A 27,674-nucleotide genomic window follows, 5' to 3' on the forward strand; every position below is an offset into this window, starting at 1 on the left:
CCAGGTACATAGTTGTATATTCTTCGTTGTGGGTCCTTCTAGTTGTGGCATGTGGGACGCTGCCTCAGCATGGTTTGATGAGCAGTGCCATGTCCACGCCCAGGATTTGAACCAACGGAAACACTGGGCCGCCTGCAGCGGAGCGCGCGAACTTAACCACTTGGCCAAGGGGCCAGCCCCTCTATTTCTTACCAGCATCTTCAAGGGCAAGCAGGAGAAAATATACACTTTCTCACTAGTCAAACAAGAGATTCAGCCCCAAAACTCAGATCTCCACAAGACTCTAGAGACCCTGATAGAGTAATCTACCTTTGTCTATAACAGAAAATTCTCAAAGAAATTAACAAATTTAACCCAGGACCTAGTAAATTAATTATAGCATGGCAATTAGTTTGTTCTAAGAACGTGAGAATGTTCAGATTAAACTATCTATCAACACACATCAATACGTTACTAAGTAAAGGGCCAAATTGCTTATGATTATATCAATAGGTGACAAAAAATATTTGGGCTAATGATTTACAAAATTCTAATTAATTATAAAAAGCTCAACATAAGATAGGGAACACTGCCAAAGGTGTTGGATGAACAAGGCAGGGTAAAGCTAAAAATTATCTGTGTATGAAGGTCAACTGTATGGAGATTTTTCTAAGAAAGTACCTGGCAGTCTTATGTGAAATAGCCCAGAGGCCCTAGGGAGGTGACCCCAAAGATATCTTGGAAATTTTAGTTTACGACCAGAGAAGGGAAAAGTCCTGCTCCCTAGCAGCCTGTTGCTGAGCAACATGATTTTCCTGGGTCGCTTAGTAACAATCTGTTCTTATAGCAATTTGTTCTTCTCCAAAGGATATTTTAATATTAAATATCTGCATTTAGGTAAAACCTTATAAAATTTTATTTTAACACTAAAGCTCCTAAAAATTTAAATAACTTGTGCCTTTCAAAGTACAATCTAAATAAGACTCTAGGCAAAATCACAAGGGCCTGTATTCAGCTGTATTTCTCCTTTTAGTTTCATTGTTTAGTATGGCATAAAGTTATTTTTAACATTATAATTGCATGTTTTGTATTCTATAATAGCACCTAAGAGGATATAAACTATTTATTCTCTGTTTTGAGGTAAATATTACTCTGCATGTAAACAGAATATCAATTCTGTCTGGGAAAAAAATGTTAATTCTAAGATACTTTAGAAGCAAAAAAAAAAAGGAGAAATTTCTGATGATGTTTTAAAATGTGTTTACAATTTTACAGAGAAGACTTTTTCTTTCTGTTTTTTCTCCTCTGACAACATTCAAATTCTTATTTTAAAAAATATTTTACCAAATGTTCTTCTTTTGGAATGTGGCATAACTATAACGTCTGTTTCTAGAATCAAATAATATTATGGGGGAAAGCAGCCATATTTCAAATCTAGATAATCTGTTATGGAGGGTCCTTCAGGTTTGTGTTTCTCATCTTACAAGCATGGTTTTGCAAAATGGGATGAAAAAAACAGGTTGCGAAACAATTCATTTGCCCCAAATTTTATTAAAACATGTAGGTCAATTATCTCATGTTCCTGATCCATCAAACTACAATATAGGGATTGCAGAAAAGACCACCTACCCTCTTAGATGCTTTCTTCAAAATACTGATGGTTTTTATTTAATTTCTCAGACTGAATTTTGTCTAGTAGGTTTACTTTTAGGTGGTATACAACAGTATCTTTAGAGAGAAGCTTATTCAATTATAGTTGCATGTAAACTTTCAAATTATTTATATCAGCTTTCATGAGGACACAAGATAACCCTTGTGTCCATTTCCAGTGATGGAGAAAAGCATCATAGAATTCATGTAACAACACAATTAAGGAAATGTCAGTGTATAATAATCCCAGCCCATTCACCCTCCCATAGTGGAGCATTTTCTTTAAAGTGAGATTGAAAATAAAAGAGGTTAATATCTGTGACAGCATTAATTTAAATGGTCCTGATACTTTATATTTTGCATTTATAAAAATGAGATCATACAGTCTGTGAACTTTTGTGTCCAGCTCCTTTCACTTAATGTCATCAAGATTAATTTATATTATAGCATGTATCACTACTTCATTTTTTATGGATGAATAGCATTCCATTGTATGGCTATACAATATTTTGCTTATCCATTCATCAGTTGATGGACATTTTGATTGTTTCCAGATTTTGGATACTATGGAAAATGCTCCAATGAACATTTGCAGACAAGGTTTTGGGCATGTTTTCATCTCTCTTGGATATGTATGTAGTAATGAAATTGCTTCATTATATGGTAACTCTTTGCATAACATTTGAGGAACTGCCAAACCATTTTCCAACATGGCTGGACCATTTTACAAGGCCACTAGCAACGTATGAGGGCTTCATTTCTCTTCAAACTTGCCAATATTTGGTGTTATCCACCCCTTTGATACTAACCATCCTAGTGGATGCGAAGTTGTGTGGATTTGCATTTTCCCAGTGGCAAATGATGTTGAGCATGTTTATATGTGATTATTGGCCATTTGAATATCTTGTTTTGAAGAAACGTCCATTGGAATCCTTTGGTTGTCTATTAATTGGATTACAATATTTGTTTTTGAGCATTGTAAGTGTTCTTTATATATTCTGGATACCAAAATATAGATATAAGATATTTTGTCTTCCATTCTGTGGGTTGTTATTTTACTGTGGCTTCTTTCAAGATTTTCTTTCTGTCTTTGATTTTCTGCAGTTTGAATATGATATGCCTAGGTGCAGATTTTTTGGTATTTGTCTTCCTTGGTATTCTCGGAGACCTGTGGTTTGATGCCAATAATGTTGGAAAATTCTCCAACATTGCTTCAAATATTTATTCTATTTCTTTTTCTCTTTCTTCTCCTTTTGGTATTCCCATTACATATATATTAACCTTTTGTATTGTCCCTCGGTTCTCGGATATTGTGTTCCATTCTTTCTTTGCTCTTCAGTTTAGGATTATTGATGTATCTTTAAGTTCAATGATTCTTTTCTCAGCTGTGTCCAGTCTACCGATGAGGCCACTCGAGGCATTCTTTATTTCTATGGTAGTGTTTTGATTTCTACCATTTCCTTTCGATTCTTTCTTAGAGTTCTCAACTCTCTGCTTACATAACCCATGTTTTCTTCTGTGCTGTCCACTTTTTCCATTACATCCCTTACCATATTAATCATAGTTAATTTAAATTCCTTGTCTGATAATTCTAAACTCTCTACCATATCTCAGTTTGGTTCTGTGGCTTGTCTCTTAAAGCTGTTTGTAGCCTTTTAGAATGGCCTCTAATTTTTTTTTGAAAGCCTGATGTGACATATAGGGTAAGAGAAATTGAGGTAAATAGGCCGTTACTGTAAAGTTTTATGTTTATCTGGTTAGGAGTTATGCTGCAAGTACTGTTTGCTATAGCTGTAGGTGTCAGAGGCTAAAATTTCCTCCATTGTTCTTGTTTTTGTATCCCTTCTTGGCTTTAGGTTTCGCTAGAGACTCCTTCTTAAATATGATTTGAGCTTCACCAAATTATGAAATTTAATTAAAATTGATTAAAAATTAAAAAAACTTTTCTGTGGTATTTGTAAAATTGATTACACTAAATATGTAAAGATATTGACAAAATGGAAATTGGCATTAATTAATTAATTGAAATTAATTTAGAATAAAATATTAAATTCAAAATATAGAATATAAGGGTCAGCCCCATGGCCAAGTGGTTAAGTTAGCACGCTCTGCTTCGGTGGCCCAGGGTTTTGCCAGTTCAAATCCTGGGCACTGACACGGCACTGCTCATCAAGCCATGCTGAGGCTGCATCCCACATGCCACAACTAGAATGACCCATAACTAAAAATGATACACAACTATTTACTGGTGGGCTTTGGGAGAAAAAGGAAAAAAAAATCTTAAAAAAATATATAGAAAATAAAGTAGTATTTAATCAAACCTTTCTAAAATCTAAATTTAATAGTGCACTAGATACCATAATTAGACAAAACAATTCTGTATATTTTTTAAAGCTGTAGAAACAACACACTTCTCTTTTGAAAGTATAAGTTTGTGGTCCTGATGATAACATATATTTTCCTATATGTGTCATGAGCAGTAATCAATACTGAACATTATTTACAAAACAATTAAATATTTCTGTGAGATTTTAAAGTTAGTGTATGTGCTAAATCAATGGGATTGGTCATTTGATAAAACAATCTTTTGATGTATTAATTTACAGCAAATTGGTGTCTGGCAAATAGACTTTTAAAAATCTTGGCCAGATCAGAACATAAAGGAAGGTTGGCAGGATCTCATAGTCAATTTTTGTGTGGACAGCAGGTTGAAAGGGTTGAAAAGCATTTCCATGTTGGGATGAATTTACTTTTCTTTTGCTTTATCTGGATATAAAATCCTGAGATACATGAGCATGACTACATATACATGTATTGTACTGTGTTTGTATAGTTAAGCAAAAGAGTAAGAGAGAAAGGTAATGAGAAAGAAAGTGAAAGGAAAGAGGAAGGGAAAAAAGGAGAAGGGGTGAATAATAATAGAAAAAACATGAGTTCTAAACAAAGATAAATCAGATAGGGGATTTGTATTTTCTGTTTAGTCTCTATTTTTGCAAACAGGCTACCTATCTTTTGATCAACACATAGCAACTTTAGTAGTACCTTGCAAAAGAATAACGCTCTCATTCTATTTGTTCTCCTTACGCCCATGAGAAGGGTAATTAGTTTATAAGGTGGTGTCAAAAACCTTAAACATTAAGATTTTTATTCTGAAGCTAATAAAAACATGCACATGCATACATACACAGATAGAAGAGATAAACATAAAAATGTATTGTATATAAACATCAGTATTAATAAAGATTTTTAGTAAAACAAAAAGAGATGAAAATATAAAATCAAAGAAGTTCTCTATTGGTGTGTTAAAAAAATCTTAGTGGCTTTAGACAATGAACATTAAATTACTCACAATTCTGAGGAACAGAAATTTAGGAAAGGATCAGCAGGGATGGCTCATCTCTGTTCTCCATAGTGTTGCCTGGGAAGCTTGGTAGAGGCCAGAGGATCAGCTCAAATGGTTGGTGCAGTTTCTGGGATGAGTAGCCTTTCTTTTCGTGGTCATTTTATGTATCTGGATCATTGGCTGTTCTCCACATGGTCTCCCTCTCTACATGGAGTCATATCTTCCAAGGCTTTTCTCTTCAGAGATATAGCCCAGACTTCTTTAGGTAGTGACAGGTTTCCCAGAAGACAAACAATGGAAACTTCTTAAGGTCTAGGTCTGGAATTCACAAAGTGTCACTTCCACTACACTGTAATAGGTAAAACAAATCACAGGGCCGGCTCATACACAGTGGCAGGGGAAACAGATGCCACGTCTTGATGAAAGGAGTAGTAAACATCATTACAAAAGGGCATACTCAATGGAAGGAGTCGCAGCCTCCACCTCTGGAACAATTGACCACAAGAACCAAATAGCAATGAAAACTTCTAGCATCAAATTTGGGCCCAGTAGATAACATTTCCAAATAAAAGGAAGCAGGATTTTCAGAAAAATGGCCAATCCTAGATATAGGCAGAAAATGCACAAAATAAATTTGGAATATCTTAAGGTCAGAAAGCAAGCAAACAATGAGTATAAAGAGAAAGACAATCAAATAGTATATACCTCTTTATGAGATGCTTTAGAAAATACATAGACAACATATAAAATATTCTTTCAAAAATTAATTTTGAATCTGTTAAAACTTCTAATTATAATCATTAGCTTACATGAAATTCAGGAGTCAAAGGAATATGTTAAATAATAGCATGCTTAATATCAGGCTAATTTGTGTTATAAGCTAAGCTTCACCTTTTATTAGCTCTATAACTTTAAGAAAATTATTTTACAGAAACTGTAATCTCTCATAAGTACAATGGAAGTAAGAAGAGATTATTTTATGAACATGTACTAATGCATATGAAAAAATAAAAATTGTATAAAACAGCGTGACTGGTATAGCAGTACTGCTCAATAAAAATGCATCCCATTATTCCCTCTTCCTCCTCCTCACATACCTATTACTCTTGATAGACAATTCCAGTGGGAGTTGGCTGTGGTTCCTAGCACAAATTAATCTCCAAGATTATTCTTCATTAATAGAATGATCAGCTATCCAGTAAGAAGATGCCTTTCAAAAATAAATCCTTTTTTAAAATGACATGGATGACAATAATGGTCTCAACAAAATTCAAAAATTTCTCAGGAAACAGGAAAAAAAATATTGCCACAAGCTTCTACTGTCCTGTTGAACAACCTCTCTACTTCTTTGCTTCTATACTCTGCTTTCTTTCCTGGTACTCCAGATGGATTCTCCATGCTCTTTGGCAAAGACGAACACTTCCACTTGTGTACCTAACCCATCCCACGACATTGCTTCCACAATTCTCTCTACTCTTCTCCTCGGAGTCATTTTGTGTTTTCTCTTTTTCCTACTGGACTTTTTATCAGTAGACAAATATCCTGATATTTATTCTATCTTAAAGATGAAGCTCTCTTGACCCTACTTATATCTGCCTATATTGCCCATTTCACTTTTTCCCTTTATATCAAAACTTCTGAAGACTTGTTTAAAGTCAGTGTGTCCATCTTAGTTTCCCTTGCAGTTTCATCTTACTCTGCTCAACTTTTTAATAATTAAAACTCTGGGGCATTGACCTTGACCATGTTTTCTACAGTCACTTCTTTGATTATTTCAAATCATCTGATAGCTTTAAACTCTATCTGAATGAAAACCATTCTGTATGTGCATCTCCACAAAGACTTCTGCCCTGAGCCCCAGACCTGTATGTCCAGTTACCAGTTGGATAGCTAATCAGTATATCAAAATTATAATACAAAAACCTGAACTTCTGATTCCCCTGCCTTCAAATATGCTGTTTCCCCTATTTTTCATATTTCAGTAAATGGAAATGCCATTCTTCTCTTTGTCCAGATCAAAGTTTGAAATTATTGATTCTCTTATTTGTCTTGTGCTAACATTTAATCGATCACAAATCCTGTTTATCTACCTTCAATATATAACTTAAAATCAAAACAATTCTTGGCCTCTGTATGGTAGATGGCGTTTTAATATCCCTCCCAGATTTCCTTTATGGGGTCAGCACTAAACACCCAACTTCTGTTAGTGTTGACCTCAGCTGACAAAGAAAAGCCATATTATTGAGTAGGTTAGATCTCTTCTACTTCCTAGGTGGCCAAATGCAATACTTACAGATGGAGGCATCCAACAACTCTGTAACACGGTTTACAGACCTTTCCCTCTATCAGGCCAATGCTAGAGCTTACCAGCTACCAAATTTTTGCTTAGTTTTCCTCCCTTCTCCATCATACTTCATTCCACATCTTACAGGGATTTTTGGTTTTTTTTCTTTCCTGAAAACATTCCTTCAGGAAATCAGGCCCACCAAATCTCTATCTCTATCTAGATTATTGGAATATCTTTCTTACTTGTGTCCTTGCTTCTACTCTTGCCCTTCTAGTCTATTGTAAATACAGTATTCAGAATATTCTGTTAAAATAAATAAAGACAGATAATTTTATTCTTCTACTCAAAATCTTCCAGTGGCTTCCTACATTACTCAGGACAAATGCCTAAGTAAATAATCTGGCCAAAAATTATAATGTTGTCTGACATCTGCCTCCTCCTTACCTTGCTCACTTCATTGCGTGGTATACTCTCTGTGGCTCACTACACTCCACTCATTCTGGCCTCTTTGAGGTTCCTTGAAACAATAGTCATACTCTCAAACTCAGGGCCTTTGCGCTTGCAGCACCCTCTGCCAGGAATGCACTTCTCTAAAATATTTGCTCCCACATTTCTTCCTGATGTTTAGTCATATATCAATATTCCATTGTAATCTTACATGACCACTGTAATTAAAACTGCAAATCCAACTTTACTTCATGACATTACGTATACCCTTTCCTCAGTTTTTTTTTCCAAAGCTCGTATCACTTTTTAACTTTATAAATATATATATATTTAATTTTGTTACTATCCATTCACTAAAATGAAAGATTCACAAAGACTGTAAGTTTTGTCTGTTTTGTTCACTATCATCATTAGCTAATAAGCTCTCAATAAGTATTTGTTAGTGCAAGAGGCTAGCTTACAGAGTTGAGCATCAGAATCGTATAATTTTGGGGCCAGCCCAGTGGTGCAGCGGTTAAGTTCCTACGCTCCACTTCAGCGGCCCGGGGTCCTACTGTTTGGATCCCAAGTGCGGACATGGCACCACTTGGCAAGCCATGGTGTAACAGGCATCCCACATATAAAGCAGAGGAAGATGGGCACAGATGTTAGCTCAGGGCCAGTCTTCCTCAGCAAAAAGAGGAGGATTGGCCACCAATGTTAGCTCAGGGCTAATCTTCATCAGAAAAAAAATACTAAAAAAAAAAAGAATCTTATAATTTTGCTACAACTCTATATGACCCCACAGTACATGTTGCTCTTAGCATCTGTCTTTCACTACTTACATGTCAAAATTTAGATTTATGCATTTAAGAAAAAATTTGAAACCATTCTCACATTTTCCCATGAAGTCATAAAATATGTCCAAATGCATTTTTTTGCATCTCACAATTATTCAAGCTATAAATGAAAATTAAACTTTGATAATGTCATCAAAGAGCTGTAGCTGATACAAAACCTGCATGTATTATACAATAATAAAGGGAAAGGAAAATAAATCTGCCTCCTTCAGCTTCTATTTTTAACTTCTTTAACACTGTGATATTTACAAACCTTGACTTTTTCAATATAATTATCTAAAATAAGTCAAATGTATCATATGATAGCTATAAAACATATGGGAGAGGATGTCTAAATCTTGAAACATAAGTTCATGAAATGCTAGTCAATCCAAGAGGCTGATTATTGCTTTAGTATTTCAAAAACATTTTAGTAAGTATTCATAAATTTTCTATTTTATATATGTATATTTGAATGTACAAGTATCTGAAGACCTTTAAGGTGTTTTAGTGTATACGTAATCATATAAATATCCTAAAGAGAAATTGTAAATTGTTGTTGAATTATTGTTAAACATCTCCCTCAGACAGAAATAGGGTATTTGCTATAATCAGAAAAGGGCAGTTATTTACACATATTAATCTAGTTATTTGGTGTTGACTAATTGTTTCCATGTCAACCGCACTCAGTAAGAGGATTAGTCACCATATGGTTGATAGAACCATCTGTTTATTCCAAGGTCTAGCTTATTGATACAAATGGAAACTTGTTTTGTTAAAGGTTAAAATGACAAGAATATATATATTATATAATGTGTCAATGGAATTACTCAAAATATAATTTCCTAACACTTCATATTTAAATTCTCTTGGTTGTTATTGAAGAACATCATTTTCCTCTAGTAACAAACACCAAAACATATTGAAGAGACAAATAAAAGAAGAAAACAACAAAAAAATAGTTTAATGGTTTAGGGAATTTCATCAGAAATTACTTTACCATGAAATTCACTGGACATTTTAAAGTACTCACACTATTAGGTAAATTGTAATACTCTAGGTAGCTACATATAATATTGTGCAAGTTTGAGAATTTTCAAACATTTACAGGAAAAAAAGCCATCCTATGTTTCAGTGGTAAAACATTAAATTCATCCTAAATCTCTTTCCTTTAATCCATTGAGAATTGAAGTCGCTTGTATGAGCATGATATTTCGTTTCTTCCAGAAATTCTTGCTAAGGAAGATGAGTTTATAAATAATAAGTATCCATTATGATTATTTATAAAATTCTTTAAATCTAATTTATTGGATCAAATAGTTGCTTATCTGGGTAAATACCTCCTGTCTCAGGAAAATAATTCCTTACTGAGGCATCCAGCTCACTATCAAACAAGTTTTTAATTATCAAGACTTAATTTAAGACCTTCACTTTTCTGTGGTCTCTAATCCTATATATCATATCACAAAATTTGCCCAATCCCAATCAGATATCCACATTAGAAGGCCCACCATAAATCTTTGGAGCACAGCTCCCCTCAAGCCTCTAAATATTGACACATGACGTCTCCTTCTGAGACATTATTAAATCTCTGTCAAGAGAGTGTTCTCTCTTTTGAAGTGGGCTTCATAAACTTAAATTTATTTGATCAATGAGTATCCTTTTGGGAAGTTTGCTGTCACCAAACCAAGAAGCCTCAAGTATACCGAGTTGAAAGCCCGTCTCTCCTGAGGCTCAAAAACGTTTACTTAAAAGCAGCATGCTCCTGAGACCAGTTTAGCCTTCATCTTTGGGATCTTTCCAACTGCAAAAATGAGCTAAATATTACAATAGTTTGTGCTACAATTTTTTTCTCACACTTCCAAATTTTGAACTGATTTTGATTTCTAGGAATATTAATAATTTTTGAAAAACCATTTTTAGTATTTCTTCAATTACCTCAGCTCAGTTGGAAATATTTATCCCTGGTATAAATGTACCTTTTTACTAATAATACTATTCTTTGTGTCTTTGATTGTCCTCATCCATTTTGTTTGAGAATCTTTAAGCAAATATTCATAGGGAAGAGAACTCGCATAAAGTGATAAGGTCAAAAGGTCCCATCAGAATGGACACCTTATAGGATAAACTTTGCCTTGGCTCACGTATCAAAACCATATGAGCATTTTCTTGAACCTGTCTTACAATATCTGTAAAACTATGGCACTAGGAAAACCTCTTCTTCAAAATTTTCCTCTGCTAAGAATAACAGATTTATCGGTGCTACCAGAGGAAATGATCCATCACAAGTTTGGGGCCCTCCAAATCACGAGATACACAGTGGTATATGTGATCAACTGTTGCTGAATTCTCATGGGTTTCACTTATTTTAAGTATAGCTACTCTTGGATAGATTCCTATGATCCTATCTTAACCCATATTTCTTCCCATCTTATCGACCCACTTCTCTTCCCTTCTGGTCATTTAGAGATCAGTGCAAATGCATTATGGTCCATGTTAAGCGCTTGTCTTTTTCAGAGTGGAGAAATACTGTCAAAGACTTTTTAATGGTTAGACAAGTTATATAGACATTCATAGATTATTTAGAATAGTTATGTTAATAATTTAAGGCTTTATAATATTTATCAATTCATTCATATGAAAGTTGGACCCTCAGATTAAAAAACCTGGAACAGGAAAGTCATAATGGGAAAACCCTGATAATCACCTTAGAGGCCATGAATTTCAGAAACAAGATCTTTGGAGGTCATCCTCCATTCCTTCCTGTGTAACAGATGGGACTCTAATTCAGTTTTTAAAGTAGTGAAAGGATGAATCCACTGGACAGTTCAAGGATAAACTCTTTAACATCTTTATATAGTTTTGAATTAAGTCCTTAAGAAAATGTGACCCAAGCTATCTCTTGATTTTTTTAAATAGACTAAAACAGGAATTAAGATTTAGCTTGCAAACTGAAACTAATAAGAAATCACCCCATCGTCAAGTCTCCAAATCCTTGTTGAGCATTTTGAGAGAGCCTTAGAACAAAAGCAGAATAATACCCAGAATAAACTGAGGATGCAGATGAAATAATTAGATTCTCCCACTCAAGTTATCAAATATCAGATGTGGGATCCATTTGAGAAAGATGCCTGTAGATATAATAAGCAAAAAGTATTGGTAAAACAGTTATCTTGCTAAAGCTGAAGAATCTGAAGGAAAAGAATATAGTAGATGATCAATAAATATGCTGTAAGGGAGAATCAAGTACACAATCTTCCATTTTACCCTAGACTGGTTCTAGAGGAACAGAATTTTAAGAGTGAGTTTTCTGAATTTGTTCTAGGTTTTCTGGAATTGACTCTCTAATATGATTAGATTTAAAGATGCTAAAGACTGTTTCCAATGGTAAAGAGTGCACAATACATGATTTGCCATTAGAGATACACAAAATTATCTCCATTGGATACTCCTAATCAAGCTCTTTTAAGAAGCAAGGAGCTGAGTGACTGTGTATGTGATATTTTTAAACATTTTTTGAATACTAAGGAATATTATGAGGTTAGCTTCTTGCTCCTAATGTTTCTCAACAAAATGGTGGGAAAAAAGGATGAACTCAGGGATTAAAATTCCTAGTTCAATCACTGCAAAAATGACCTGAAAGCTTCTATGTGTGTACTTGTAAGTGAACATAAGTAAGGCCATCTTGTAAGTGAACATAAGTGAGGCCATCTTGTTACACTGAATAACCCTTTTATTAGTTGAAATCTTTCTAGCATATGATCCTTATAAATTGCTGCATGCTTTCATGATTTTCTGGCCCTGATCCTGTACACATACCCCTGCTGAGGTACTCTGATAGCTTTGTTCTTAAGAACTTTAATGAATTTTCCCAGGGAATAAGAAGGCCTCCAGAAAGAAAGAACACCTGTAGAATATTCATCATCATCATCGACAGAAGAACAATAAGAGATCCTGGAGTCCCTTGAGTACATTTCCAAACCCCCTCCTTACTGCCCATTTTTCCTATGTAACTGCCTCAAGATTCTGTAATCCCTGAAGATGGGATTCTTGAGACATTAGTCACTGTGTTCTGATTTGCCAGCTAATCTAATTTAATTAAACTTCCTTTCTCATCTCTAATTCTTGTAATTAATTGGCTTAGATTGCAACAAGCAAAGTAGCCCATAGTGGTATCACACTGATGGAGGTTATCTTCTATAGCCTCTGGGCTGAGTTTGCTGAAAATCAAATGCAGAACCTCATCCTCTGATTGTCTGAATTACAATGCAAGTAGAACTCCCAACCTCACAGGGTATCTATTATTAAAGAACAAGATATTTTAAGTTGGGATGGGGATGTATGTGGGAAGACCTGATGAAGCTGGGGACATTGAACCCCTAAATTCTGATGAGTCTTCTTTGCTAGTGGAAGAGGCCTTACCATCACCAGCACGTAGTAGCCTCCCCACCCAAGTCTGCATTGCCTGAGGAGATGGTAATACTCTCCCCTGAGGCAGTTGCAATTCTAGACAATGCTGATTCTTCTCAGGACCCACCCCTACCACCCTTCTTTGCTTCTAAACCTATAACTAAAGTCTTTGCAGGTCCCTAAAGGCAGAGTACAAAGTGTGACCCATGATGAGTGAACTACAATCCAAAAGAACTTCTTGTGTTTTCTAATATATATAGACAGAAACCCAGGGAAGATGTGTGGGAACGGATATTGATGATGGGATAATGATGGAAGAAACATAGAATTGGATGAGGCTGAATTTTTGATATGGACTCACTAAACAGAGATTCTGCACTTAATGTTGCAGCTTGGCAAATTAGGAAGAGCTCTAATAGTTTTTTGGTTGGTTGGCTGAAACATGGACTAAGAGGTGGTCCACAGTGAGTAAATTAGAAATACCAGACCTGTCTTTGTTTAACATAGAGGAAAGGATTAAAAGGCTTAGGGAGATTAAAATGTTAAAGTGGATTTCTCATTTAAGACCTACTTGCCCACAATGGGAGGGCCCAAAAGACATACCTTTCACCACAACTGTGAGAAATAAATTGTGAGGGGAGTCCCAGAATCTTTGAAGAGCTCTGTGATCAACCTTCTCGATAACCCTATTCCCTTACAGTGGTGATGCAGTTATGGAACTGGGAAACCTAAATGCAATGGGAGTAATTAGATCCCAATGGCAGGGGCCAAGTGACCACTCTCACCTGCCAAAGGCCAGCTGGATGTGGTTACTGTAATGGACAACAGAGTTAAGGCAGCAGTAAGAATAGTCTGACGCTCCATACCCTAGGGTATTGGCTGGGTAATTATGGCGTTTCCACAAGTGAAATAGATAGGAAGGCTAATAAATTCTTACCTGATTTGTATAAGCTGAAAAATTTGAGGTCAAAAGAACAAAAAAGTCTATCCTGAATCAAAAACAGAGAACTATGACCCCTGAATTAATTCCCACACTTGAGCCAGTTTATGGACCCAGCTCTCTGAATGAAGGGGAGGCTGTGTCCTTTTGAAGAAGGACCCCAGTACACTGCCAAAAATTTATACTGCTAATCTTTCTCCCAAGCTTCACCAAAGGGACTTACAACCTTTTACCAGGGTAACTGTGCATTAGGGAAAAGGGAATAATAAGATCTTTCTGGAACCACTGGACAATGACTTTGAACTGATGTTAACCCCAGAAGAAGGAAAACATTACTGTGGTTCACCAGTCAGAACAGGGGCTTATGGAGGTCAGATGATCAATGGAGTTTCAGCTCAGGTTCATCTCACAGTGCACAAAGTGGGTCCTGAACCCATCCTGTGGTTCTTATCTCATTTCTTGAATGCATAATTGGAATAGATATACTCAGAAGCTGGCAGAATCCCTACAATGCTTCCCTAACCTGTGGTGTGAGGGCTATTATGGTGGGAAAGACTGAGTGGAAGCCACAAGTGGACCTTTAGAAGTATGTAATTTAGCCTAGCTTTTTCCTCCTAACTGCTAAAGAAGTTTTGAGCCATATAAAGTTTATAGACAACTGTGCTATTCATTCTTAATCTCATGGTTGATTTCCCTTTTTCTTGTCTTCTTCACTTTGTCTTTCTCTTATTCTTTTTCTCTTTCTTTGTTCCTTTCCCTTCTGTACTTTCTCTTTTTTGCCCCCCATAATTTTTGGTTTATATGTTTGTGCTGTATTTAGCGCATAAATATTAGACAATTCAAAAGACAAATTATCAGATGACATTTATCAACTAAAATTCATTTATATCATACTGGTTTTCAAAGTTCTACTTTTGTTCATGCTTGATCAGGGCTGGGCCATCTTTGTAAGCCACATTAAATCATTTCTGGAAGAAGATCAGGTTTAAGCAAACAGATGAATAAATAAATAACAGTATAAGGTATGATTTATATTTAAATCTATTTGATTACCTTTTTCTCTATTATAGACGAATTTTACTTCAAAATTATGTAGTATCGAAAGAAAAATATCAAAAAGGAAAAATTTTAAAAAGATAAATCTATTTGGGCTCCAAAAATAAAATAGAAGTACAAGCTGTTGATAATTAAAGCCATTGAACTCTATGTCTGGATGCAAGTGGAGAGAATCACACTATATTTTGATTACAAAAGAATAAGGAAATTTTCCCCGTAAGAAGAGGACTACTTGCTTGAACGGAAGGAATGGCGTACTCCTCTTGCTCCTGATATTCGGCTAAAAAATTCTATTGTTTATTGCCCCTTGGGGATACAACTTAAAGTTAATTTATCTGAGAGGAGATTTGAGTACAATTATATATGTAGTGGGAAATAATTATCCCTATATGTTTATGTTTATAATCCCCAAACCAATAATTACCACAGATTCTGCTGGCTTGGTGATAGGACCCAAGATATTTCCACTATCACTCTGGGGCAAGACATATGAGTTCATCACAGAAGCTTTGATTCTGGACTGAGGACCTCAGAGAGCTGAGTGGGGCAACCATAAAACCAGAGATAAACCATCCCACTAAAAATGATGCTGCAAACCAAAATTCTAAATTAAATATGTAAGAAAAAAATCTAACCTTATAAAGGAAGCCATCAAAATAAACAACTAAGTAATGAGTTCATGCTTTTAAGAATATCATAAGTTAAAATACTTTATGTGAAAATTTATTGGAACTATCCTCAAAAGAAAATGAAGAATTGATGTCCATAAGTAACAAGAAATAATGGAACAAAATTATACAGAAATGAAAGAAAACCTGAGGGCATAAAAATAGAAATTTTAGAATAAAGAGCACAGTCATTGAATTAATAATATAGTTAATCAAGGATGCTGGACATAAGATTAATCTTTAATAAAAACAATTCTGATCTACACAGAAAATAACCAATCTGGAAATATAATAAAAAGCAAAAATTCTATTCTCAATAATACAAAGATTGTAAGCAGCATGGAAAAAAATTGTACAAATACTGTGCAAACCTTCTAGGAATAAAATTATAAACCGTATTAAAATAAATAAAAGGACACTAATAAATTAAGACATAAAATCACAATGTAATCAAAAATTTAACTTCATAAAAATATCAATTCTTCGTGGATTAATTGGTAAATTAAAAGAAAATTCATTAAAAATTAAAATTGTTGGTTGGTTGGTTGGTAGAGGTTGTCTAGCTGATACTACAATCCATAATAAAGATTAAAAGGGGCTTCTGTTTCCACCTAAGATGGACTAACAGAGATTTGATTTACCCTTCTGTCTGAAACAGAAAAAAATAGCCAAAACATGTTAAGCAACAGATTTCACGACACTGGACCAAAGTCAACAAAGGACAGTGATTGTGAGAGATGAGAAGTACAGAAGGTTGCCCCTATGATTGCTCAACCTCCCTTCCTTGAGAGACTTTCCACCACGGCACATGCCTAATAGACTTTCTGATTTGAAGAGAGTGAGCTGAGAGTTCACAGAGACTAAGGTGGCAACAGAGGTTCACAGATCAGAGTAATGAAGTGGAGATAGATGTCTAGAAATCTGCAGAGGTTGTCTCTCAAATATTCAGGTGAATATTGATAAGTGCGTATGTGTGAGAAAAGTACACGAGGCTGGGAAAAGAACTCTAGGGAAGGATTTGTGGTAACAGTGCCAGTGCCCTGGACTCACAGCACCTCTTGCCATCAGCCAGTGTGTAAAATCTCATGATTCACAGTGCATTGGGGTGAGTACATAGAAGGGTATTGTCTGAGTAGTGAGAAATAATTATTCCTAGATGAGTACCGCTCTGGTCCCACCTAACAGATCTTATACATATCGGGTCAATTATCCCTCCCTGAAGCTTCCCCGAGGAATCAAGTGTAGCTTCATTTGGAAAGATATCCATAGCTGAGGGTTACGCGATCTACTGTTAGTATTTCTTCAAGATTAAACATCTTTTAAATCATAAGGTGCACGTGACCATGTTTTCAGGATAGAAGTGTTTTAATGACTGACTTCAACACAAGAAACAAAAGTCTAGTGGGCAGATGATCCCAGAAAGAAAATTATTTTTTTTAAATTGTTGCGACCCCCCCCACACACACACACACATACAGGATATACATCAATTGCAGAATATAGGTTGACAGTGCATCCAATGTCCAAAGTGGATCTGCCAGCCAAGGAGTAGGCCATAAATTTCAGCATTGAGTTGGAATGCTTAAGTCAAATTTTTGTTTTTCAAGGACTTTCTGAGGGCAGTCAGTTCAACCTGTCCTAACGTGCATGCCATCAGTCAAGTGACATTCATCCACGCTATGGCATGACAAATGAACGTTATAGTAATGGACGTGGAGAAGACATCCAAAGTAGGTGATAGGTGTTTTGTCTTTTGTGTGTTGTGGGGGGGCAGGTACAGGAGCTGGGAACATCTGTTGTTTCTGATAGGTCAGAGCACTCTAACAGGAAATGGCAGACCCAAGAGTGAGTTAAATTTAAGGTCCTTGCAATGGTTTGTAAGATCTGCACCAGGGTGTTTTTCCTCATGAAGAAGGATCCAGATGTGGTTCCAAAAGATGAACACCCTTAATGTCCCTGTCTATCCCATATGTCCTGTATTCTAAGGTAAGCCCTCCCCAGGCGCTAAGTTTTTGCATTCTCTCCACCACGAAATCAGTGTGTACCATTCCAACATCTATAAATTTACCTTTTGCTCAATCATCCTCATCTTTAACACACATATTTCTTCTTGAAGGTCAGATGCAAGAGGGACAAGGTAATTTTTCTAAATCTTATAGATGCCCATATGTCTTCCACTTTGACCTACTAGTTTCAGGGGAACTCAGAAAGGAGCAAAGTGGTAATTATACTTCTGATATAAGTATGTATCTATCTAAAAAGAAAAATGTAGGTAGCTGGAACAGAATTAATACTGAATCCCTGAGGCCTTGCTTTAACTCTGCTAATACCTGGAAGTTCTACCATCCAGTACAGCCTGGGTTGCCATAGGAGAAGAAGAAAGCATCGTACTCAGGAATAGTTGGGATGGAATTACAAATTTTCAAAAAACGTCTATGCATCCCTTACATCTTTGGTATTCATAATTATCTAGACTAGAGGAAATGATCCCTTTCTGGAGGTAGCACATTCAGTAACAAAACTGCCTTACTAAGGTCAAAGAAGTAAAGGAGAAAGAATCAGAAATCTTTGAGTGGATTTTTTGAGACCATTCCAGCACTCGACAATACTAGATATCGGTGGATGGTGGGGAGTGTGGAAAATCCATTAATTAACTTGACATGAACTCAGTGTTCAGTGGCTTCTGTGATAAAAGGTGCACCATCGTCAGAGAAGAAATGATCTGAAAAACTGAAAAGATGACAAATAATAGTCTCAAGGGCCAGTGTGATGTAGCCAATCAGATGATCAGACTGGAACAGCCTCACCATAACCCCAAAACATACCATCAGTTGTGTGGCACTACTGATAGTCCCAAGAGGGGGCTCGAACATCATATGTAGTCAATCTGCCAGGAGCAGGTGGAGACAACACTTCCGTCAACACAAGGCAATTGAGTCATCTTTTGTCAGGTGTCAGAAATCTGGTAAGCAGTTGGAAGCTCTCTATCAGAAATACAGAATTGTTTACTTAGGGCTCGGTTAATGTTGGCGATGTGTTTCCATTCCTGGTTTGATGATGAATTCAGAGAGTAATGGCGGGAATCTGGGTGTTGCTTGATCAGTAGCTTGATTTCAGTACGTCTCATCAGAGAATGTTCCCTTACAATTGTCATCTACATGTTTATCCCAGACAGTTCATTCAGTGGCTGCAATTTGTTTCTACAATCAGCAGCCCCAAAGACAGATGTTTTAAATTTGTCAGTCTATAGTTTTCCAAATGTCAGACAAACAGCCAGTCCATTAGCAATGGCCCTAGGGTCAGTAAGAATATAACAAATTTCTTTAGGCAAAGTCTTGGGCAGAGCTATGAAAATGGCCTTGATGTCTGCCCAGTGGGGGAAGCAACCATATTCATTTTTGGTCTTGCTTAGCTTGTGCTGCGGTTCAATAGCTGTAGCAGCCTGATGGACACCATCAGAATTCAGCTCATCTAAATCATCATTGAACCAGGGCTGGAATTTAGGAGCATCTCTGTGAATTGAAAGTCCAGGTGATTCATCAGCTTTGCTTCAAGTAGCACAGATGGGGATAAATTTTCCTCTAAAGTGATGACAGCTACCAATTTTTCAGGTACAGGTGAAATAACACCGGGACCCTGTTGTTTGTGTTCTTGAATATTACATACTCATTTCACAAGTCTTTTTTTTCTTCTCCCAAAGCCCCAGTACATAGTTGTATTTTCTAGTTGTAGGTCCTTCTATTTCTTCTATGTGGGATGCCACCTCAACATAGCTTGATGAATCGTGCTAGGTCCACTCCCAGGATCCAAACCAGCAAAACCCCGGGCTGCCAAAGTAGAGCATGAGAACCCAGCACTCAGCCATAGGGCCAGCCCCATTCACAAGTAAGTCTTGTTGGATCCTTCTTAACTTGCTAACCATCAGGTTTGAGTTAACCTACCCCCAAATGGCAATATCAGCCAGAAAGTAACAAGACCTCCATGAGTCAGGAGTTCAATTTCAACAAGAGTGAAGTAGCAAGCTGATAGCTTCTTCGAAAAAAGTTGCTGTAATTGATAGTCATGTCTGGAAGGTGAGTCCAAAACTCAAAGGGTGCCTCCAAGTAGAGTCTTCTTCTGTTTGCCAGAAGCTCCAATCAGCAGAATCATCATTCCCCGAGACATGTGGCTCTAAGGGATCACTAAGGTTATGGTGCCCCAAATATAGAACTTGTTAACACTTGCTGGATGGATTCTAAAGATTTGGATCTATTGGTTTGGATGCCACTCAATAAAAGCTGATGCATGGTTTAGCCTGTATAAAGGACCAAGTAGAATACCCAAGTGAGGCACAACCTTTCTCCAGTATCTAAAGAGTGTGATAAGGTGCTGGGCCTCTTTTTAAATGGAGGGGAGCTGAGGGAGACATTGTTCCTTGACTGTCAGAAGGATTAATCATTGCAAATCCACTCACATAGTCCCAGAAAACATTACTTGACAAGCAGGCCGCTGACTTTTATCACAGTTTATCATTGACATCTTCTGGAGGAGGTGTGATAACACCAAGATCAGTATCATTGAGTCCTAGGGTTCTTATTTGTCATCCAACAGTACATCACCTACATAGTGAAAGCTTTGAACCTTAGAAGTTAGAGCCATTCATGCTCAATCCTAATCCTCCCAAAGCTGACAAATAACAGGGTAGTTGAAGTGCTTCTGTGGGAGTACTAAAAACATATATTGCAGACTTTGTGACATGATTGTGAATTTTCTTTATCTTGGTATACCCAAGACTGTATACCAATCTGTGTAATAGATTCAGTTATAGTCACAAAGGCTGGAACAGCCAGAGCTGTGGGAGCAGCAACTGAGTTCACTTAACAGTAATCCATTGTAAGCTTCCTTTACCACTGAACATACAGGACTATTGTGTTGAGGTAATGCATCTCATACTACTTCTGCTGCCTTTATGTCTTTTAATTAGAGTGGTGATTTTTCATTTCTCCTTCTAGCATTCTATGCTGTTTATGTTGGACCATCCAGGAGGTTGTACGTGTGCAAGTTGGGGAGCCATTTATGTGTCTCACTAGCACTCTATACATGCGGCTATTACTGTTTAGAAGAATATCCTTTGGCACTATGGGAAGGAGGCTCATGCATGTAACACATTAATTCCTACTAAACATTCATATGTAGAAGTAACAATAATACAATTAATTAACCAAAAGGGCCCCATCAACAAGGTCATGTTAGCTTTTCTTCTCCACTGTGAGCTCTGCCCAAACACTGGTAACTCACCTAAGGGTACCTTTTCCTTCCGCAGTTGTGGGTAGGATAACAACTTTGGTTCCTAGTCAACAGAGCCATAGTTGATTGAGTCTCTTGTCTCCAAATTCCCCAGCATACTCAGATGGGTGTATATGGACTTTGATTCTCCTTGATAACAAGGTATCTTAATCCCATCTCTAATCATCTTTCTGAACAGAGGTGGAAAGATTGATGAGACACAGAGGGAAAGAGGTGTTCCAAGCTATTAAACAAGGTTTGTCGTTTTTTGTTTGACCTCCATGGTAACAGGTGTGGCTCAATCAAATAAACTTTCCAATGTTTGGCCTAATGCTGTATATCAGGTAGCGAGGATCTCATTGTTAACAACATCTATTTTAGCCTTGGGAATCTGTGCCTCAGCTCCAGAAGAAGCCACTAGTTGTATTTTCTAAGACTGCTCACTATACGCATATCCTTGAAAAGACAGTACAGAACAAGGACAGTCAGTGCCTCTGTTTGAAGACTTGTAGTAATTCAAGAGACCCATATTGAGTTGTCCCCCAACAGTTGTAATAGACATGGTTTTATGGATGTTGTTTTTCTTGCTGTTGTTTTCAGAAATAAAGAGAACTAAAACCATCATATTTTACTCTTTCTTATATCAGGCAATTCTGGGCCAAACATACTTTCCTGTCCCTGTCTGAACAATTCTTTGATAAAGATTACTTATCTGTGTTTATAATAAACAATCCTGGGGTTAGGTAAAATTTATTTAGCTCTTTGTTCTGGAAAATGCTTGCTTCTGAAAGGCAAGAATGAATCAACTAAAATAACTTACTTATCAAGACTCGCAGTTTAATCATCAATACACATATCAAGATAACTGCCTCCCTGTGCCCACCCATCCAAAGGTACATGTCATAAACTAATGTCAGGTGAACTAGATCCCCACCTTACAGGACCATCCTGAAAATTACACAGCCCAGGCTCTAATGCTCAATGATCCCCACTGCCTAGATGATTGTAACACAGCTTGTGACCAGGACCCTGACACTTTTTACCTGGCAAACTTGAATTCAATTTTGTTGCCATCCAACTTTTGCCATTACTTATTTTTACAAATGATATATATTTTAGGAAATTAAGTATCTAAAAGAAAACTCCAAAATTCCAATACTTAACACTGTGTCATTTATTAACAAATACCTTTAAAAATGTACATGTGTATAATTTTATTCAAAGAAAGTAAAGAATTTCTTTATGGCTTGTTTTTATATTCTCACTAAGCTGAATGATTTCCTTATATCGATTTAAAAAAATTCTATAGCCGTTCATATATTATTTCCCTGAAATAACAAAATTTAAACTGACAGTTCACTTTTTATTCTTCAAAATTCTATGACCAAACCAAATAATATGCAACCAAAAGAATATATATTTTATTCTATTAGAGTAAAATTGGAAGTATTAGGGAATAAAACTAAAATAAATTGCAATAGTAAAAATATCTCTATGGGGAACAAAATATAGATAATATGAAACAAGAAAAATAAGCATAATGAAAACAATCTATTCATCAAATTACTTCGTTTCTTTATTTCCTAAATATACTATTTTCAGCAGCTCTTTGATAGAGCCTGGGGATTCTGAGATGCACTTTTTCTTGGATAGATTTCAGGTGCTTAATTAGAACTAATATTATCCCAGTACTGTTTTTATTTCGTCTTCCAGTGATCACTCTACAGAAGAAAATAAAATTTTTACCACTTGGTGGTGCTGGTGGATAATATAAAAGACAAATTATTCCTGGAGCATATTTTGAGAGAGCTGGTTATGGTGAGTTAAATAATATTAAGGGAAGGACGGCTTTATTCACCTCTGTCATCCCCTATTTTGTATTTCGCCTTTTGACACAAACAGTGTAAATTAGGCAGAATGGTTACTACTGATGGCTTGGGTCCTTGCTAACTAGCAGAAGGAACAGAGATCTTTAAGACAAATTTCATGGCATTGGAGATTGACGATTAATGAGGCTATTATTTCCATTTTCAAATTGTCCTTGCTGCAGTCTGAAAGATTGCTTCAATTACACACTTTATTTTTATCCTCTCAAAAGGACCAGTTTTTGTATGATGGCTCATGTTTGCACCTAGCATGATGACCACTGGATTGAATTATTCTGTTCTTGATAGGAATACAAGTATTTTAACATGCTGTTGAATGTTTTTATACCAAAATTAATAGTAAATACATATACAAACTTGAGTAACTGGTCAATTATAGTCAATGTCGGAATATTTTCAGATAGAGAGTGATAAGCAAATGGCTCAATGCCATTTACTGTTTATAATAATTGTTAGAGCCTTGCCTTCAGAAATATACTGCTTTATCAAAAGCAAGTGCTCCTAAAGTGGTAACGGTTTTTCATATTTATTTGGCAGTGTTTTTTACTTAGCTCAGCTTCGGGCTTCACAGTTTAAAAAATTCATATATTATACAATTTTTATGAACTGTTCAACCATGTATTCCTTCAACCACATAAACACAAGAGAAGAATTATGTCACCGATCTATATATATTTTTTCTATTATCTGTTAACTGGGGGCAAGTCCATGAATTTCTTATGCCCAGAGTTAACCTAGACTATATTGCTCCAAAGGGCATGTGAGATGGAAGAATTATATGGGAAGGATTTTCAATGACAAAATGAAAGTTTTCAGTTTTCACTTCAAAGAAAAAAACCCAACAGACACATATTCTTTGTCACATTGGTAGGCAGATACATTATTAACATCTTTGACATGGAAGAAAAGGCAGCCCGAGGGCCCCAAGTTTTGGTTCTCTGTAGATAAAAGAATAAGCAGTTAACTGCTACTGAACAACAACTGTTTTAAATATACGGTAAAGAGTGAACCCAAAGCTTAGCTGTGACTCTACACGCCCGTTTAACCTTAGGGTCCTGTACTAATTCATTTGAGTTTCCATTAATGCTTTTGATTATTTCAAAAGCAGTTTGTAACAATGAGGGTAGTTAGTGAAAAAATTACGCACTACAAAATGCACGCGAAGATTAATATAACAACCTATAGCTCTAAAAATCCACTGATATAGACTCAGTCATTCTCCTTCCCTAATACAACACATAATGAAAGTATGCAGTGTATGTTCATTAGCAAGATTTACTCAGAATGAGTTAAAGGAAATTCTACTAGAGAATCTGAACTTTTGTCATAATCCTGTTAATATTAAGAAACTTTTTTTAGCCCTGCTGAAGAGTAGCTTTGTTTTTCCAGGAATAATCTTTTACATAGTTATTCTTCTATTCTTTGTAGACACAGCAAATATACTTCTCCTTCTTTGATCTATTACTCAACCTTCCTTCATATCACGCTTTCTCCTTCATGTCAGTTTTTGTCTCCCCTCCTTCTTCTTAATTACTTTAAGCATGACAAACAAGTGAAACAAAAAAACCCATAATGGATAAAACAAAACAAATGAAAATTACTTCCTCAGAAAAAACTAGACATTAGTTTCACCATCTATCATAGGTGTGTTGTATCATTTTGTGTGTTAGAGAGAAGAGAAACACTGAATTGATTATAAGTCAAATGAAATCTAATGTAGTCAGAGTTCTAACATTGCAAGTTGTGAAGTTGTTAGTCATCACTTCAGCTCTCTGGAATGCAATTTTCTCACTTATAGAATGGCAAGATGTGGCTATCGAGAACTTGAATGTGGCTAGTCTAAATTGAGATGTATGTAAGTTTGGAATGTAAAACTGATTTCAAGACTTAGCATAAAAACAAAAATGTAAAATACTTCATTAATAATTATACACTGGTCCATGTTAAAATGACAATATTTTGGACGCGTTTAGATAAATAAAATATATCAGAATCATTTTAATCAATTTCCTCTTGATATTTTAATGTGTTTATAAGAAAGTTTAAAATTATATGCCTGGCTCCCAATTTTTGTACGCAATGTCATTCTATAGCACAGTGCTGGTCTAGGAAATAAAATTTTTAAAGATATTTTTGCTCATGACAGAAAAATAAATCGAAATGAAACTTTATCAGTTATTTTGAACATATCAAAGATATATGTGTTATTTCAGAATATTCCTTCCATATTTAACTTATTATTTGAGTGGAATATTATTTTTTTCTAATGATGAGCTTCTTTCAAGACTTCAAACTTTTATTGCTATTTGCATCCTCTACATTAAGAATCCAATCACTGGCATTTCCTTACTAAAAACTGTTCTAATCTGTGAAGTTGATCTTGTTATGCTAAGGATATAATTTTGAGGGAAATACTGATAACTGTGATAAAGAAAGGGCACCTACTTAATCGATCAAAGCAGCCACTTCACCCTTAACCCCTCAATCATGCCATATGCTCAGACATGCTACTCCATTCAGAGACATGACAGATTTAGAAGTGAATGGTACCATCAAGCTAAAATTTCCAATATTAACAAAATAGCATGTAAAATATCATAGCATGATATTTTCTTGATTTGGTTGATGAGTTTCTATTAGCCTTTCATTACGAATTTGTAATACTGTGAGTTAACCCATCTGTCTTTTATCAAAAACATATAAAAGAAATTTGTTATAGTTTTCCCTGGATTGCTGCTTTATGAAGGCAAGAGATCAGTTTAAAGGGTACCTAACTCTTGTGTCAGGAAAAATCCTACTTCCACTATTCTTTATCTAGAAATGTCTAGCTGTGTGTTTGTAAAACACCTCTCTTTTTTAAGCCTAAGATTAAAGTGAGATCTTTTTATAGCTAATTATATATATATATATTTCACAGATAAAAAACACTTATTTTCAAAGAAATTCTTTCTTTGTTGAGATGTGTCTGTTCAAAAACATCATTTGTTCGAAGCATAGCAAGAGTTATTCTCTCTCCTATAGAAGTATGGTTTCATTTGTTGATATATGCAGTCATTCAGAAAATGCTGCCTACTTTGTGCTCTCTGCAAGGCATGGGTTATTTACAGCACCAGAAAATAAGATAAAACCCGCAAGATTGGATACTATTTTCTTAATGATAATTCTTTCAGATGATGAGTTTTATTGAAATAGAACCCAATTAAATTTCTATTCTTTGTTGAGTAAACAAAAACTACTGAAGATTGTTAATATTGAAAAGTCATTAAAAATTCTGTAGTTTTCAAATTGAACTCTTTACTGTTCAGTCATACTTGCTTATTTGCATATGTTATGGTAACAATGGAGGATGACAACCAGAACAAATCAAATTATTTTAATCATGATACACAACTGAAAATGCCAAAATATTGTAAATAGACTTTTGTCATGTTCTTCAAAAATATAAGTGGAAAATAATAATAAATCCCCTATAAAGCATTTCTAAAACATTCCAGGTAAAGAATATTTAACAATGATTATTGGAAGTAGTTATTTTTCCTCACTTAGCTTTATAATATTTTTGACAGAGTCCAGGTAGAATATTTCCTAAATAATGTTGAGTAATCATTATAAATTTTAGACTCAATCTTTCCTCTTTTGTTTTATTTTTCAATTCAATATAATTGTTTACAGAGTAAACTGGAAAATTTATTTCCATTTAAATATCACAAATTTAGAGAAAACATATGATGTACCGTAATGTGTTTGTTATCAGAAGGTCTCAATGACATCTTAAGCATTATCCCATTATTATTATTACTATTGTTACCTAGGTGGTAGTTTTTCATATTCTTTTTTATTAATGTAAAACTGTGTTGGGGCTGGCCCGGTGGCGCAGCCGTTAAGTGCCCACATTCCTCTTTGGTGGCCCAGAGTTCACCAGTTTGGATCCCGGGTGCAGACATGGCACCGCTTGGCAAGCCATGCTGTGGCAGGCGTCCCACATACAAAGTAGAGGAAGACGGGCATGGATGTTAGCTCAGGGACAGTCTTCTTCAGCAAAAAGGGGAAGATTGGCATCAGATGTTAACTCAGGGCTAATCTTCCTCAAAAAACAAAAAAACAAAACTGTGGAACAGAAAAGCTAAATCACTTTGCTAATAATGGTGCATTTAATCAGTAGATTTAACATTCGATTTATTGAAAAGTAATCCATAATTGAACTATTTTTTAGAATATCCCTTCATATATTTTATCTTTTTAAATCTCTTGATTAATAAAGTTTTTTTTGTTGTTTCTGAAAAGTATTCTGATCGTGGTGATTTTTATCTCAATGTGCAAGCAGTAAATGAAAAAAGGCATTTATAACCAGCACTCCTTTCACAGACATGATATCCTTTCGCTTCTCACTGCTAATTTTAAGTAATAAAAATATAGTTACTTATGCTAAAAAGTCTGACTAGTTCTCTTTTATTGCTTAAAAGAAAACATAATAGAAATCAACAGATAATGGTGGGTTTAAAATGACCCATTACATTATTTGAAGAACATATTTTCTTTTTTCCACACATAAAAAACCCTTTCCTGAGAATTAGCCTAAAACAACTGAATACTTTGGAGCCAGGAAGAAATTTAATCTGCAACCAATGTAGTCAATACTATATATGCGACTTTGAACAATTCTCTTTAATGTTAGCGTTCTCTAGGATTCCTAAATACTATAACTCTGAAAAGCAAATCTTTTGTTTATGTTTTTGCTTTAAAAAGAAAGAATATAATGGACTTAAAGTAAAATGAGCCTACATATGTTGGCTGCTTAGTTGCTGTTGATATTATATCATGTGACAGGAATAACCAACATAAAGGTACACACTAACGGTCCCTCAGAAAACAGAAAAGTAGTTAATGATTGTTGATATCTAAAAGTATTATGTGATGCAGGCATG

Source organism: Equus caballus, chromosome 17, assembly GCF_041296265.1.
Source record: "Equus caballus isolate H_3958 breed thoroughbred chromosome 17, TB-T2T, whole genome shotgun sequence".
NCBI classification, from domain to species: Eukaryota; Metazoa; Chordata; class Mammalia; order Perissodactyla; family Equidae; genus Equus; species Equus caballus.